Here is a 441-nt window from a genome sequence, read left to right as displayed (position 1 = left end):
CAGCAGCAGCGGCTGCTCCTGGGCTACGTGCCGAGAGCAGCAGTGGCGTCCCCTTGTTCCCGCGCTCCTCTTGCTGCTGCAGCTCTTCTTCAATGAGCGCTATGGAGAGATTAGCCGCCTCACCACAGCCTCGAGACGTTCTCTCCCCACAGCATGCTCCCTGCTCTTGCCGCTGCTGCCCTGGATCCTGCTCTGGTTCCTGTTCTAGTCTCGTGCCGCTGCCTGCCTTGTTGCTGCTCTGGAAGAGAGTCCGGCGTTGTTTTTCTGTTAACAAAACGACGTTAGGAGACGTTAAAGCATATTTTTTATGCAGGCGCAACTGCTCAGCACTAGAAGCAGAAGCAGCTTCTCCTGCACCTGTATCTTCTGGCAGCATCAGCTGTTGCCGCACGAAAGCCATTAAACGTGCGTCTCTCCTCCGCAGCAACTCCTGATGGACAC

This window comes from Eimeria mitis, genomic scaffold (assembly GCF_000499745.2).
Source record: "Eimeria mitis Houghton genomic scaffold, Emh_scaff6978, whole genome shotgun sequence".
Lineage (NCBI taxonomy): Eukaryota > Apicomplexa > Conoidasida > Eucoccidiorida > Eimeriidae > Eimeria > Eimeria mitis.
Note: the sequence above shows the minus strand (reverse complement) of the source record.